The sequence below is a fragment of the Pinus tabuliformis genome, chromosome J (assembly GCF_031772625.1).
Source record: "Pinus tabuliformis cultivar Carrire ecotype Pingquan chromosome J, CPIR1, whole genome shotgun sequence".
Taxonomy (NCBI): domain Eukaryota; kingdom Viridiplantae; phylum Streptophyta; class Pinopsida; order Pinales; family Pinaceae; genus Pinus; species Pinus tabuliformis.
Window position 1 is genome coordinate 1,395,391,509 of NC_142295.1, and position 16,674 is coordinate 1,395,408,182.

Genomic DNA, 16,674 nt, shown 5'->3' on the forward strand with positions numbered 1-16,674 from the left:
TTTGTTCACATCCACCTAATATGCAAGAAAACTTAAATATTTTCAATACAAACAAGTTAAAAAAACATGTTTCCTTCCTACACTTAAATGTTTTCAATACAACAAAAGTGTTTCTTTCCAATAACATTCAAATTCCAAAAATAGAATGTGTCTACTTCCATAAACTTCAACAACAAAATCATAACATAAGATATTCATCAAATTAGATTATTGTTATGATGATAAATACATCAAATATGCAGTAAATGCTTTCCAACCCAAAAAAAAACATATGCATGAGGATGCTAGTTTCTCAGATGAAACTAAAAACCGAGTATGAAAATGAAAATAAAATGATGTATTTAAATGAAAATAAACTAATGTATTTATTGTTTTTCACGAAGGAAATTTTTGGCACATATCTTTCATTGGTGATTGCTTTTCTGTCTCTTGGTTAGTCCCTACTATAATGCCAATGATATGTAGGAAGCATAAATATGTGGTGGTGGGATTCGAGCTCTCACTTGAGGTACGGAGGTGAGGGTTTTTTAAAGGTTAATTTTTCTTTACAAAACCTCTCCCAACCCCATCTTCGTTTATGTTCTAGAATAGGTAGTGTCTGTTCACTTTTCACAGGTAGGAGCAAAAACGAGATTTTAGGGAGTTGTGAATGAGGGTTTTACCAGTAGAAAACCCAGTATCGAATCCCATCCAACCTTCAGGCCATTGATGGTGTCAAGGTATATTTCATTTTTAACTTCATTTTGTTTCCCCTCATTTTCAGTGTTCCACATAGAGGAGTACACACAACTCAGCTCTGGTTCAATAACAACTATTTTTTTGCATCTGCACTTGTATGTTTAGATTTTAATCTCTGTGCTACATTTTTTAATTCTTTTCCGGAATGGCATTAGAGTTTGATGAGTTTGAGAGGCTATTTATCATAATAAAAGATCAAAATCAGAAAATCTGAATGAGAGGCTTAAATGCTCAGAAAAGAAGCATTGCAGCTGCCAAGGCCAAATGTTCAGAAAGGAAACATTACTCGCCCCGAGAGCCTCGATGGTGATGACACCATTAGTAAGCTCCTGTTCCATTTAATTGTTCTCTATTTTTGGATCGATGAAACCCATTAAATTATGAAAATAAGTAGACTTTACTTAAAAAACGTATGATTTATAAGTAGAAATTAATTTAAAAAAATTGAAGTTATTTTGCAAGGAATGAAATAACCAAAAACTCTATGATATTCTCACACTTTCTCACACACTACAGGGGCCACCAAGTTCCGACATAAAAAAATTCAATTTTGATAGTTAAAGGCCACTGTAAGATATTGTCACAACCCATGATGTTATTTCCAAGTTCTTCTGTGGGAAGTTGTCTAATGGATGAGGAATCTTTTTTTATCAGTACAAGTAGTATCGTGTTAAGAACCTCCGAGCAACCTTCCAGAGGAGCAACGCAATGGGAATTCACTTTCATGTATAACTTGCTGCCATGCAATACAAAAACTATCTCAAAAATTATAGCGTTGCTTCTTTTTTATAACTCCTTAGTCACTTTTCCTTTCTTGAACTAAGTCCAATGTTCTCAGACCATAGATATATCAAGTCTTCCTCTGTAAGGCATATTTGACGACCACCAGCTCCATCCTCCCTAAATGCTGATGTGAGTATTTCTCGCTTCCATTATTGGAGTGCTAAAATATGATCTTCCACTGTATATTTAACTATAAAACGGGAAACCACTACAAGACACATGTGTACAATTCGATGTGATCTATCAATAGGTTGGTCTTCAATTGCTGGATTCCACCAAAGATCAAGCAGAATAACATATAACTTTCAAGGACATTGTCATAACAGTTACATTAGGGAGTGTCTTGAAATCATTCACAACTTTATTCTGTGCGATCACAAACATAGTTCCATCCAGACTATCATGTTGTATGCACTATTTTTTTATTGGAACCTCAAGAAAATATAGCGTACTCATCCACGATGTTTTAATTTGGAACCTCAAGGAAATCTAGCATACTTGTCCACTGGGAGAAAACTATGCCTTTCTCCGATGTCTCTATAATCTGCTGCTTTAGACATAGCTTTGCATGTTGATACTATTGGCACTATGAGACGTTTCAATGGAATCTTTATTGATATTATTGGCATAATTGTTTCTAGAGGCACTTGTACGTAACTTCAGGACGAATTCGAGAGCTTCTATAAAAGCTTTGATCTTTGAAGAATGAAAGCCTGGATTTTCAAATTTCAAATCCAGTTGATTGACTCTTTCTCAACTTACAGAGATCACATCATTGAAAGTATCATCAGAAGTCCAATGCTTTAAGGAAGTTATAAAAACCATGAAATCTTTCTTCAGATTCCTTTTGAAGCCTTGAGTACAGAAAACATTATTGTCTGACTGATTATGGCTACATCAACTTCCAATCATTGTTCCTCCAAACATTCTCTACATTTGGAATCTTCATCCTCTTCCCATTAAGTACAGCTAATTGAAGCATGAGGTATAGAGGGTAAAATCTCATCCCAACAGAAGCACTAAAAAAATATCCAGAATATATTTTTAATTCGAGAATCCATTTCTATCCATATTTTGCAATGTACTAAACATCCATAGCATGTGCGCTAGTGAATAATAATTTGACGTTACTGCTAATACATATCTAGCACACAGTGGAAGTACATCCAACGATGACATAATCCTTTGCAAAAATATATTTTTGTACACTTCTACCTCAATATCAATAGTTAATCAGGTCCCTGAGCAAGGCTTGGAAAAGATCTCAGAAACGAAAAAACTGAAAGTACCAAAGTAATGGTTGTTATGGAACCTTCCATTGAATACATTGTTTAGTTTTCCATTTAAACATTTTATTACAAAGTAAATTATTTAATACTATTTTTATTTGTTACTGTTATAAAGTCAAACCAGATCTGAAATGTCAATATATTTATCCGAACCGACGGTAGATACTCCATCACAAGGAACATTGTTGCTAAACAAGGCTGGTTGTGATGGTTTAATATGTTTTTCTTTTAATTATTATTATAATTATGGCAAAGAAGATAAAATAGTTATGCTATAAATATAATAGATATGCGAATTATTCGGACAATTTATTCAGGAAAATGACAATTTACATGGTTTAAAGGACCAATCCCGCCCAGTGCTTATAAATTCACGCCAGCAACCCGTAAGTGATGTCTGGTCTGATATGTGTAGAACAAGCATTTGAAACCTGATATGTGAAATCTAATATGCACTGACTGAAAAACAGATGACCAGATATGGTGACAACGGCTTCTCCAGGGGCATCCTTGCAGAGGCCACAAGGAGCCAATGAACCTTCCAAATGATTTATCAAATCAATCTATTTTTCCCTAGGTAGCTTCCTTACTTCTTTTGTAAAAGATCTCCAAGTAGAAATGGATAAGTAACTTTTAACAAGAACAAGATGATTACATGCTTGATGAAGACGTAACAACATCAGCAAGATATTCACATAGTTATTTTTCATAGTTCGTGCAGCAGCATAGACCTTAAATTGAGCTTGTGAATGAGCTTCAAGCAAGTGATAAGAGTCAGGTTCTTCCGAAGAGAATTTAATCCTCTGCAAGGTAGCTGTTTTAGGAGGTAATGTAATAACAGTCACCCCATCAATGGTCATACCTTTTGTACACCATAGCATTACTTTCTTCAGGACAACATGGAGCTTCTATCCTGAAATTGGATTTGTGGAAATCGGAAACTTTATTTTGGAAGTGAAAGACTTATAAACAACATATGGATTGTATTTAAGAAACCTAAAGTAGGTGAAAATACCATCACTAGAATTCTAGATTGGTGTCCCAGAGAGACACCACATTTGTTTAGCCCATAAACCCCAACATGCTCTAACAAGTTGGGTCTTATGATTCTTAATACATTGAGATTCATTTAAAACCACCCTAAAACAACCCACTCTTGTAAAAGGGAAAAAAAAAGGTTCACTTGAGGAGACTTTCCCCCCTTTCTACTATTTATCTCTTAATAGTGTGTGAAGTCTTCTTTTTCTTTTTAAGAATAAAGTAGTCAATTAGACCATAATCATTGGGATTTCCTTCAACTTATTCATAATTATCTCAAAGATCCTATTTTGGAACCTCAATACTTCTGATGGAATAAGTAGTCCAAACAATTTCATGCTTTTCCAACTTATTAGGGTCCTTTGTCATGTTGCTTCCATGATAGACATGGAGAAAAAAGTTGGCTTTTGTAGTTACCTTGTCACAGATTTCTTGTGCCCATTTATTAAGAACACTTGTTGGACACACAACCAAACTACCGGTAGATGGTTAGCCTTTCTTCATATAAAATGTGTTTTCTTTCCACTTAATGTATTCCTCCAAAGAAATATCTTTTGCACCATTATTTTATGTCTTTCTTTTCAAACAAGTTGGTAATACATCTTCTTCATCTAGATTTACAGTGGATGTTTCAACCTTTACTTGATTTGAATCTTCCTAAATAGATCTATTAGGAGGCCTCTCCTTAAAACTTAAATCAATCAGTGAGACAATCTTCCCAAGTCCCTGATCATACGCAAGAATATCACCAGCACAGTGTATGTTGGTTGTCCCTTGCAGAACCATCCAAGCCAATGCAATCCTCTAGTACTTTAGAAAAGGTACTAACAATAGACCATCAATAGGAGTAGCTTATACCAATGGCAGATCTTAGTACTGTGATACTACTCTGAATGTCATTGCTTCATCATCCTTTGGCTAGGATGGCACATGTGGACTAGCTTCATTTAAGGATATTACACAACCTATAATACAAGGCAAGTGCCTTACTATATTGTTGTAATCAGGATTGTCTTTTATATCTAAGTCACTATTCTAGTATGTAATATCATTCCGGTTAGGCTTCTCAATCACTTCCTCCTCAAGATTTACTAAACCCAATTTCTAGGTAAGAGGAAAAATCTTACCTCTCCACTCCTTGATTTGTGGTTTCTATTTAAAACTCCCACTGTTCCACTCCTCCTTGATTTATGGATCGTGTTCAATAATCCCACACATCCACTCCTCCCTGTCTTGTGGCTTCTATTCAAAACTTCGACCCATCCAGTCCTCCATGACTTGTGGTTTCTTCCCAACATTGAATTCTGAATACTGGTAAGAATTCCCTCTATTTTGGTTCCTTTCTCTAAATTTTCCTCCGAATGCAGTTGTGTATGATACCCATAATTTCAACCTAACTAGTCATATTGTTGGAAATAACACTGAGAGGGGGGGGTGAATTAGTATTATCATATCAACAATTTTTCATTTCCCAAACATATTTATATACACAACTTCTGTTAAGTGAACTAGCATGTACACGCTACTGTGATTAGTGAAACTAGCATATTACCCAAAGAACTTGTGATTTAGTTAATTTATCATGTGTTGATCTATAACTAGTGCATCAGTAATTTATTAAATAGTGCAGTAAAAATAAAATAAACCATCACACATAAGCAACACACATGAACACCACGATTTAAGGTGGAAACCCAATGTGGGTGAAAACCTTCCTACTGTTGTCTTCTGTATCTTCATTTAATAATAAGAAAATATGTTTACAATCTTTTATTAGTGCAGACTCTTACCCGTAGGCACACACCCACCTGTAGAAGGCTACAACCTTCTCTCATTTTCCAGCTTCTATTGGAAGGGAGCTACAACCCCCTAGCTCTTGTACTAGCCAATGTGTTTACTAGTATGTAGTCGCCGACCTACAAAATGCTATGACGTTCTCTCTTCCTCCAGGGACCACGTTTCATGAATTTTCAAACTGGATGCTCTTGGTACACAATAATACACATGGAGGCCTCGTTTCATAAAATTTTCATACTGGACCCATCAAAAACTTTGAAACACAAAATGCATCAACCAACAATTAGTTAATATGAACAATCATATCACTGTCACCAAAATACTGTGTTGAACCTAGAAACCTGCATCATAATTTAGAACCAGCTGCAACCTAAAAAATCACGTATCAGAATGTATACGCTACTTTACTAAAACCAACCTACGTGTATATGCTACTTCCCTTAATCAAACCTACGTATACCTTCAGAACTACTTAAACATAAAACTAGTCTATACCAATCAACAATATATTGAACATTTACTATCAATTTACAGAGCGTTACACAGGCAGTAGCAGAGATTACCCTTCTCACTTATACAATCAATCAATCAGATATCGAACTCCTTATGAATTTAGTTTTACACTCAGATCTAAGAAGAATTCATTGACAGACAAAAATAAAACAATAGAACCAATCAGATAGATCAGTCATACCTGAAGAAAAGGCTTTTCCTTTGTATACGCTACTTGGAAGAGTAGAACTCGCGTGTACACGAACTTTTACCGAGACGAACCAACGTACAGATTTGCAAATATTAACTCATAAAATCGTTTCTATTCTGGACTTCAGACAACCCTAGATCATGACATTTAAAGAATAAAATAGGTGTACACAATTAGATTTGGCCCAACCAATATTAGATCATTCAATGATAAGTCATTTCAGGTCTCATGATCCTGATCCAACATTGAATTCAAGGTGCACAAAATATTTTAGATGAAATCACCAACATAGCCCCTAAAACATAAAATATACTTCAAATAGAAGTGTTCCTTAGAAACCCTTTTCACTTGCACACATTGGCCTTATGACCTTCTCCTCCTTATATAGTTTTATGCCTTTCTCAATACCTCAGACCAAAACCATTTAGGACCCGTGGTATTCTTGGGTAGGATCAAATAGTCATTACTCCACCTAATATCGTGGGCTAATACCATGGTATTGACCCCTAGTATTCTCTACTCTTCAAAATTCCTTGATTTTCCAACCTGTACGTGTTTTCCTCTTACGGGAGTGCATGTATATGTATACGCTCTTTTTGTTCTATATGCTTGCGTGTATATGCTGTTTTGACTAAGAGGACCCATGTACACATCTTAAACTGCTTTTCACCATCCTTTACCTTCAACTTCTTCATTCTGATTAGTAGACTTTAGTTCCATCTTCTTGTTCTTCTATACAAATGCCCTGTGACATCTGAATGGATTTGTTACATTGTGGGTTGCCTTCCATCAAAACTAAACTAACATGTGAGTGAGTTGCCATCAAGGACAACACTTGTATCATAATGCGAACAATCTCCCCCTTTTGACTTGATGGAAACCATGCTGGTGTTGATTATTACAAGTTGTAGAAACTATTAGAGATAACATGCAACACCAAAATACTCTCCCCCTTTGACATCAAGGGGAAAGGGCGGACCAAGTTATTCTCCCCCTTTAATTTTATGCTATCCATGCTCCCCTGAGTACATGCCGAGTCTACTGATATATTTTTCAAAAGAATAACCTGAATCTATAACTCAACTAAGTGAGTATAACCCCAATATGACCAATGACTTATACATACATCAATCACCCAACCAATTGGAGATACAACATATTTGACTCATCCACCCAAGAAAGTGGGGATATCACAATTTTTTATACATGGCAGAAATACATCAATTATTACATCATCCATCCCATGTAATGTGGGGATAAAAATTACATCATTTGTCCAGTAGGACTCATTGAAATATAAACCATTATAGAAGAAGTTACATCACACCTTAGATCTTTACATGACTTATGCAACAAATGATATAAGTATATGAAGCCATAGCTAAACTTAGCAACCATGATGACAACAATGTGGAATGCTAGTGAAGGATAATTCTCCCACTACACCTATGCTACCTTTGCATTTTCAACAAGTCATTCATCAAGGCATCTTTGTCAGTCAGATAAAAGTCAATGAACAAATCATATCGTCAGACTATAATCATCCCTTTCAGACAGAGCACCCAAATCAAAGTTTGACCCACTATTTTTATGTCAGGAAAACATATATGCTCCTTCAGCCATAGAAACCCATGTGTATACGCGACTATATTTCATGAAACCCACGTATAATAACCTTCCTCTGAAAACTCGATTTTAACAGTAGGATGATGCAGAAACTACTCCCAGCTTTTGTGTGAGATATTCAAATGTTTCTTTGGGACGCATTTTAGTGAATATATCAACAACCTATTCTTTGGAGGGAACATACTCCAATTTAACCTTTTGTTCAAATAGTTGTTCTCATATAAAATGGTACTTAATGGGCATGTGCTTGGTCTCGGAGTGCATGACAAGATTTTTTGAAACACTGATGGCACTTGTATTATCACATAGAATGGAGATGGGTGGAGTGTATGTGATATAGATATCTTGTAGTGTTTGCATCATCCAAAGTAGTTGTGTGCATCAATATGCAATAGCCACATATTATGCTTCAGTTGTAGATAAGGCAATTGAACTTTATTTCTTGCTAAACCATGACACTAACCGAGAACATTTATAGAATGCACCTCCACTAGTGCTCTTTCGATCATCAACATTTCCTGCCCAATCTGCATCTATATATGCATGAAGAGTAAGGTCGTATCTTTAGGATAGCATAGTCCAAAGTCCAGAGTTCCTTGAAGATATTTGAAATTTTTTTTGATTGCCTCGAGATGTGATTCATTTGGATTTGCTTGCAACCTTCCAACAATTCCTACTGCATGCATGATATCAGGTCTGCTACCTCTTAGATAAAGCAAACTTCCAATCATATATTTGTAAGTTGGTTGGTTTACTGCTAGTGATTCATCACTAGAACTGAGACTCCATCCTATTATCATTGGAGTACATACTGGTTTAGAATCTTCCATTCCGTACTTCTTCAAGATCTACTTGAGATATTTGGTTTGTGAAAGAAAGATACCATATTTTGTTTGTTGTACTTGTAGACCAAGAAAATAAGTAAGTTTAGCAAGTAAGGACATTTCAAATTCTTCCTACATTACTGAAGAAAAATTCTAACTCATGGATTCTTCATTGCTACCAAAGATGATATCATCAACATAAAAAAAAAAAAATAGCAGTTTATCATTTTCGACCTTTGTGTATAAATTACTATCTGCAGAACCTTTTGTGAAACCTTTTTGTTGTAGATATTTGTGAAGGCGGTAATATCGAGCCCTTGGAGCCTGTTTCAGACCATAGAGAGTCTTTTTAAACTTGCATATGAGTTTTGCATCATTTCAGTGAATGAATCCTTACCACTATTCAATATAAACTTCTTCTTCTAATTCTCCATTAAAGAAGGCTGATTTTACATCCATTTGATATACTTTGAATTTTTGAAAACTAGAAATATCAAGAAACATCCTTATGGCTTCAAGTATGGCAATAGGTGCAAAAGTTTCTTCAAAATCTATATCTTCTTGTTGAGCATACCCTTTACAAACAAGTCTAGTGTTGTTTATGATAACTTCTCAATTTTCATTCAGCTCCTTCTTAAATATCCATTTTGTTCCTATAACATTTTTATCATGAGGTCTAGGAACTAGATCTCAAGTATCATTCTTTTCAATTTCGTCAAGTTCTTCATCCATGGCCTTGATCCAAAATTCATTTTTGTAGGCTTAATGTACATTCTGAGGTTTGGTGGAGGATAGTAATACTCGATAGCTTGAGGTCCCTGTGAGAGTTCTTCTTATTTGTACACTAGCCCCCTTTTCTCCTAGAATTTGAGATTCTGGATGATTCTTTTGAACATACTTGGATGGAGTCTTTTCCCTATCTATTGTATCTTGTTCTAGTGCTTCATTGGTTTCTTCTTCTATATCATTTTGATTTGATGCGAGAAAGCATTTGCCAATTTTCTCACTATAATATTCCTTCGTTGATTTCATTTGTTTCGGATTTTTGCATGTTTCATCAATTACAACATCAATGCTTTCAACAATTTTCCGAAGACCTTTGTTATAACATGTGTACCCTTTACTTCTAGATGAATAACCAATAATAATTCCTTCATATGCTCTGGGTTCAAACTTACCAAGTTTTTCATCAGTCCTTTTGATGAAACATTTGCTTCCAAACACTCTAAAGTGTCTTACAGTATGAGGCTTACCAAACGAAAGTTCATATGGAGTTTGATTGCTATTTATCCGAAAATTTTCTTTATTGAGAATACTCATGGAAAAAAATGTAGCTTCACCCCAAAAGGTTGCAAGAGTTCCAGATTCATCAAGCATTTCTCGAGCCATTTGTTGAATTGTTCTGTTCATTATTTCCACGACAAAATTTTTCTGAGGAGTTCTTACGACAGAGAATTGCCTCTTTATTCCATATTGTTCACAAAAGTCAAAGAATTCATTTGATATGAATTCTCCCCCTCGATCAGATCTGAGACATTTTATTTTTCAATCTAATTCATTTTCAACTAAAGCTTTGAAGGCTTCAAAATTTTCAAATGCTTCATATTTATGGTTTAGTAGACCTATCCAACACATCCTGGAAAAATCATCAATAAATAAAATAAAGTATTCTTCTCCACGAGGTGACTTTTTCCTTGTTGGTCCACAGAAAATAGTATGGATGAGTTCAAGAGGCTTACTTGTTGATCATTCTTTTTCATTGAAGTCAACTCTGGTTCTCTTGCTAATTTGACATGGTTTGCATATGGTATTTTCTTAGATGTTGATATCTGGAAGATCATGAACTGCCTTGAGCCTGCATTCTTTTCTTATTTGAGAAAAGCTTAGATGTCCCAAACTTCTATGCCATAGCCAGGTTTCATCGGTTTTCCTTAGATAACATTGTTGTTTTCCTCGTTTGAGTATGTATAAGTTGTTCAAAGTTATTTTTCCTTTGTCCACGCTCTTTCCTGTATCAAGCTCACGAACCACACATCCATTTGATCGAAACATAACTTCATTTCCTTGATCACACATTTGACCGATACTCAATAGGTTATGTGTTAACCATATACATACATGACATTTCCAACTTTAACCTTTTATTTCAAGAAGATAGAACCTTTACCTTTAATGATAGTTGGAGTGTCATTTCCAAATGAGACATTCTTTTATTTTTCTAAAGCATTATATGAATGAAGTTTCTCTTTATCACCTGTCATGTCTTCGGAGCATCCATTATCGATGTACCACTGGTTTTCTTATCCTTCTACATACAGAGCTATGCCACATATTTCCGATTGAGATTCTTTCTTTCTCCATATCTTGGAATTTAATGATGTGTGTTCCTTTTGAAGTGATGGCCAAAATATGCTCCTGCATTCAAATTATTCATGACCAAAGTTGTTACAAATCAAGCATTCTACTTCATTTTCAAGAGGAGAGAAGTTATTATATGAACTTTTCTTGCTTCCAATTACACCTTTTGATTTCGTGCTTCTCTAGTCATGATGGTTTTGTAAGCAACACATTGAGCAGCCTTATGCCCAAAGTTATGACATGAAAAAAATTGCACATTAAGGAATTTTCTGCAATCATAGAATCTTTTGGAATTGTTTACCTATTGGTTGAATTTTCTACTGATATTCATCCTTGGAGTAAATTGGGTATGATTTACCTGATGAGTAATTTTAGGCCTTTGCTGACGATTGACATACTATTCACTGGTGTTTGCTGCATCAAGATAACTTCTCTTGGGGGCTGACGCCTTTTGTGATTGAGATGATTCTTTAGTATATCCAAGACCTGTCTTGATCAGAAGAGAATGTTGAACGTTGATGATTTCATTTAAAGTTTCAAATCCTTTAGCAAATCTAGGATTAATATATTTTTTCTTCTCAAGTTATTTTCTTAGACCCACAATTTCACATTCTACATTTTCATTGTGTTTTTCTCTTTTAGTGAGTTGGTGAGTCAACGAATCGATGATCATATTCTTTTTTTCTAAACAAATTTTGTGTTTAGTAATTTCTTCAAGAAAGTCTTCCTATTCTGAGGCATCCAATAAATCATCATTGTCATAAGCCATGATTAGTCTACAATCTTGGTCAGTTTCATCTTCATCACTATTGGATAAGCCATCATGATCTTCATGTGTATAGTAACTCCTTTTGTTCACAACCTGTTTTCTATTTCCTTCTGCATGTTCCTTTCCGTTTTCATATTTATCTTTATGAGGACAATTGGCAGCATAATGGCCAACTCTACCACAAGAAAACCATTTGAAAGGTAGCTTACCTATGAATCTTCCAGAACCCCATTGAAGCTTCTTGAAAAAATTTACCTCATCTTCTTCTTCTGAAATGTGTTCTGATTCATTGTGCTCTTCCTTTTCTTTTCGCTTTGCTAACGCTTTAAAAGTGGCTTCTCTCATATCTTATGGACCTCCTTTTCTCATTTCAAAGGCAGTTGGGATTCCATGGAGTTGAGTTACAATAATAGTTTGAAGAGCCTATTTTTCATCTATGGCAACCACTTTCGACTCAAATTTAGAAGACAAATATCTCAAAATTTTCTCAACTAAAGTAGCTTCCTTTATCTCTTCACTCAGATTCTTCATACAATTAACAATCTCATCTATACGTAAAAAGTAAGTAGAAACACTCTCATCACTATGCATCTTAAGAGTTTCATAGTGAATTCAGAGAGTTTGAATCTTAGCACATTTTACCCCAAAGTCTCCTTCGTAGCTCTGAATGATTTTGTCCCATATTTAATTGGCTGTCTTGGGCTACATGACATTGACAAATTATGATTCTGAGGGACTTCCCAATAACATATTGACAACTTTAGCATTGGTTCTGTATAACTTCTTACCTATAGATGCTATAGGAATTGTTGCCGGAAATTGATATCCTCCTTCCACAAGTTCCCAAACATCGGCTCCAAGCGATTGTAAATAGCCTCTGGTTCTTATTTTCCAATATACTAAGTTGCTCCCATTGAAGATTGGTGGTCTGATGGATCCCATGCCTTTGTGATTATTCATCTTGAAAGATCTTCCGTCAAGAGATCATGAAGGAAAATTACACATGTTATAGAAAGTTACTATAATGTTGATAATTACATGTTACACATTTCATAAATTTTTAGAATGGATGCTCCTAGTACACAAAAATACACATGAAGGCCTATTTTTATCAAATTTTCATAATGGACTCATGAGAAACTTTGAAACTCAAACTACATCAACTAACAATCAATTAATCTAAACAATCAGATCACTACCATGAGAACACTGTGTTGAACTTAGGAACCTACATCATCATTTAGAACCAGCTGCAACCTCAAAAATCATGCATCAAAATGTATACACTACTTTATAGAACCCAACTTGTGTGTATACACTACTTCATTTAACCAAAACTGCATATACCTTCAAAACTACTAAAACATAAAACTTCTGAATCAAGTCGGTACGAACCAACAATATTCTATTGTCAATTTATAGAGCATTACACAGGCAGTGGCAGAGATCATCCTTTTCACTTATACAATCAATTAGTCAATTATCAAACTCCTTATGCATTCAGTTTTACATTCAGATCTAAGAAGACTTCATTGATAGACAACAGTAAAACAATAGAACTTTTCAAATAGATCAGTCAGACCTGAAGAAAAGGCTTTTCCTTTGTATACACTACTTGGAAGAGTAGAACTTTCGTGTACACATGCTTTTACCGAGACGAACTAGCGTATAGATCTGCAAATATTAACTCATAACTTCACTACTATTATGGACTTCAGACAAATTGAGATCATGACATTTAAAGAATAAAACGATGTACACAATTAGATCTGGCCCAACCAATATTAGATCATTCAATGATAAGTCATTTCAGGTCTCATGATCATGATCCAAAATTGAATTTAAGGTGCACAAAATATTTCAGATCAAATCACCAACATAGCCCGTGCAACATAAAATATTTTTCAGATAGAAGTATTCCTTGGAAACCATTTTCACTTGCAATCATTGGCTTATGATCTTCGCCTCATATATTTTTAGGCCTTTCTCAATAGCTCAGACCAAAACCACTTAGGGCTCATGGTATTCTTGCGTGGGATCAAATAGTCATTACTCTGCTCAATATTGTGCGCTAATACCATGGTATTGACCCCTGGTATTCTCTACTCTTGAAATTCCTTTATTTTCCAACATGTACGCGTTTTCCCTCTTGCGGTTGTGCGTGTATACATATACATGCTTTTTCTTTTGTGTACATGCGTGTATATGCTATTTTGACTAAGTGGACATATGTATACATCTTAAAGTACATTTCACCAACCTTTACCTTCAACTTCTTCTTTCTGATTAGTAGAATTTAGTTCCATCTTCCTTTTCTTTCTGTACCAATGCCCTATTACATCTGAATGGATCTATTACACTATGGGTTGCCTTTCATCAAAACTGAACTGACCTGTGACTGAGTTGCCATCAATGACAACACTTGTATCATAATGCCAACACATATTTCATCAACATTGGTGCACATTTTTTGAGAATTCCAATCTGAAAGTTTAGAGTTCTTCTATGGTATCTTCCGTGGACCTTTCCCTAGAGTTTTTATTTGATGTTTTACCCTAGGCGGGAGGTTTTTTATGAGCATCAACATTGACACTATATGGATTAGAAGTGCATCCAAATTGGTTAAGGATGATTTACACATCTTGATCATTGTTGTATGTTTGAGTGAGGTCTACCAGCTCCCTTGTAGCCAAAACCTAGAAACTGCTTCTTGAAATAGATTCCTTTACATTGTTTGCACTTAAATTTGTATTTACCATATGAAGATCATCATCAATAAAACGAGATATTTTTTGATTCCTCTGAGCATCCAATGAATTCATAGTCAAAATATATGTGACAACATTATTTCCCATGATAGTTTGAGGCATCCAATCTGATACAAAAATTGATCCATCTCTTTGTTCGGGTCTTTCAGAGTCGACATGAAACATACTTCCCAACTGATCAAGGTCTGACACACTTTCCAACCCTTGAAAAATATATGATGATGAATGTTGCCCCTCATTTTTTATCCAATTTTTCTGAAGAAAACACACTTAATTTCTATATTATCCATCCATTTTCCATCATATACACCCCATTTTGATGTATTTATTAATATTCATGTATATAAATTTTGTTTTGCATTTTTTAGATGTTTTTATGAAAATTGAATTTTAAGTGCATTTTTGGATAGAATAAGAAATTCCCGTAATGACTTCATGGAAGTCATATTTGCAAGACACCTAGGAATGAGCTGAGAACATTTCTATAAATATTGGGAACTAAGATTGAACTAACTCCCATTCGTTCTGTCAAACCAACCATAAGCAGGCCCAATCAAAGCTAGTCAAACAGGACCAGTCATTCAGGAAATCCCTAGGAAATAGGGCAGTTTTATGATTTAATGGGTTTTTACATATTTTTAGTGATGAGATGGATGATTTTGACTTGTATAGATAGGATATGGATAGAAATAACTATTAGAGAAATTTTATATCAGTTTGTTTCATATTTTTCTATTTAAGCCAAAACATTGAAGGCTTATGTATGTAGAATTTGTATAATTTCATATTGAGACTTCTGAATACTTTGAGTTGATTTGAGCAACTTGATCTATCTTCATTTTTCTATTCAATGGTGTGGATGATTCATTTATTTTTTAGTAGTTGATAATCTCTTCAAGTGTGCAAGGAAAGGGTCGAGGGCCCCCACTCCAAGCTAAGTACACTTCATGGTTAATTTAACTTGATTTTCATAAACTAGTTTTGCTTCAGATTTGTTTATTTGATTTGATGTATGATGATTTATTATGTTTGCTGATGAATCTTCATTTATTTATCATATTTATATGAAGTAAAAACCTAGTGTTCAAGTTGAACCCTCCTTCTATTGGATTAATGAATAGAAACTAAAATTCATCTTTCTTTCTTTCAAGTGATTTTTCGAATTTTTAGTTTTCTAACAGTTACATTAATGATGAATGAATTTGTAATAAAGAACAACAAGGACCTCCTTAGTTAGGAGCCTCTTCCATTATTTTTTTATGCATCTTAAGCTATTGTTGATTAGTGGTTTTTTATTTCCGTTCATAAAGTAGTATTCTGAAAGAAGGACAAATATGGTTCTCCTAAGTTAGGAGCCACTTCTCCTGCTTATTACATAATGAATTAGAAATTACTTAGTTGACTTTTATATTTGTAATATGAACTCCTAATTAGTTTATAATTGCATTTCCTTCAATTTCAATAACTTATCTTCTAATGTTGATTATAGTTGATATCCATACATTTTGGAATGCTACTAAGTTCTACAAACCTTGATTGATAATGAAATACCTGTGTGAATTTACGCTATAAATTAGCCCAACAATGAACTCAGGGTAGTTTCACTTAGTTTTTTTGATTGTAAGCTCTCAAATGAATTTACATTTAGGCTCTCTCATAGGAAGATATCTGGAATTTTAGATAGAAGAATTTGATCAGTCCCTTGGACACAAGGCTCTTTATGCAGATAGGGATCATAATTGATAGGGAAGTTGGAGGAGTCTAAACCCATTGAATGTGTGCCAATGTTTAGCTATTATTCCTCATTAGTATCTTCTTGCAAGGCTTTTCCTTGGCCAGGCGAATCTTGGGGCTCTGCCAAGATTTGAAATAATACATTGACTTCCATGTCTAAGTCCATCAGAGGCCTTTTATCACCCACAATATTTCAGAATAATCTTGTGTGAATAATATTTCAGAAATGCTTTAGAAAAATCCTAAA

The 16,674-nt window shown here is 34.5% G+C and overlaps 1 pseudogene; it reads right to left on the minus strand.

The window, feature by feature from the left end:
• Positions 1 to 3,181: 3,181 nt before the first annotated feature.
• Positions 3,182 to 16,674, minus strand: part of LOC149232574 (helicase-like transcription factor CHR28 pseudogene) — a 131,483-nt pseudogene continuing 117,990 nt past the window's right edge.